This window comes from Myotis davidii, unplaced genomic scaffold (assembly GCF_000327345.1).
Source record: "Myotis davidii unplaced genomic scaffold, ASM32734v1 scaffold115, whole genome shotgun sequence".
Taxonomy (NCBI): Eukaryota; Metazoa; Chordata; class Mammalia; order Chiroptera; family Vespertilionidae; genus Myotis; species Myotis davidii.
In genome coordinates, this window is record NW_006291010.1 from 5,374,824 (window position 1) to 5,375,904 (window position 1,081).

Sequence of the window (1,081 nt, forward strand, 5' to 3'; positions counted from 1 at the left end):
CACTCATTCAAGTCTTAACAATGACCATTAATTATATTTTCACAATAATCTATTAACTTTTTATTTCAAACACCGAATTTCTCAATATCAACAATGTTATTTATCTCCTGATGTGCTTATTAGTACCCTTCAGCAGTCCTTAGTTAAGAGCCACCGTTGGTGGGAATCTTAATTTTCTCAGAGGTGTTTGGGTCCAGCCTCTAATCTACCTTAATGTGATAATACCACGGGTGAAGAGAAATGGAGCTGTCTCTATATCTGCAGGCTACTAAAGCTTTAATGTGCCTATGGTCACCTGGAAATCTTATTAAAGTCCTGGTTCTAATTCCATAAATCTGTATTAGGGCCTGTGATTCTACATTTTATTAAGCAACCAGTGATACCATTGTGTTTTGTTTATTTTTAGAGGGAGGGGGGCAAGGACAACATTATGCATAGCAAGGGACTAGTTTATACCAAACAGCAGTTTGTGGGTCCCAATAGATGCATCATGGAGACTTTTTCTGTTTGCATCCATGTGCAAAAACTATCATTCCCCAGGCCTTGGTGTTAGTAAGGATACGCACCACCTGTTGGGCTATTCTTGCTAGCTGGCAGAGACCAGTAAGTTTTCTCAGGAACACTCATCTTTCCTCCTGGGCAACTGTTGGTTTCTGTAGGGCAAACTCTCTCTCCACATAATTTTGATCAACACCTCATAGCTTTCCATCATTGATCTCCAGAGGCCTTCTAAGACCAGAAGGACAAAGGGTCTTTCATTTCTCTCCATCTGTTCTTGGAATATCCAAAGCCTGTCTTTACCCTCCAGGCCCTAGTCAGTTGGTCCAACAGCTGCTTGGCACAGGAAAGGTAGTTTGCTATTGATTTGGATTTGGGGGACATGTTCCAGTTCCCATCTTCAAATACAAAGAAAGCCTCTGTCTACTATATATATATATTTTTAGCCAGGGATGGTTTTCATATAATAAAATATGTATACATATTTTTAAGTTTAATACCTGTGAGTTTGATCTAAGTTTTGGCAAAGAGCCCAGATTTTAAGCAGAAAAAAGAAGGGAAAAATCAGATGACATTGCATCAC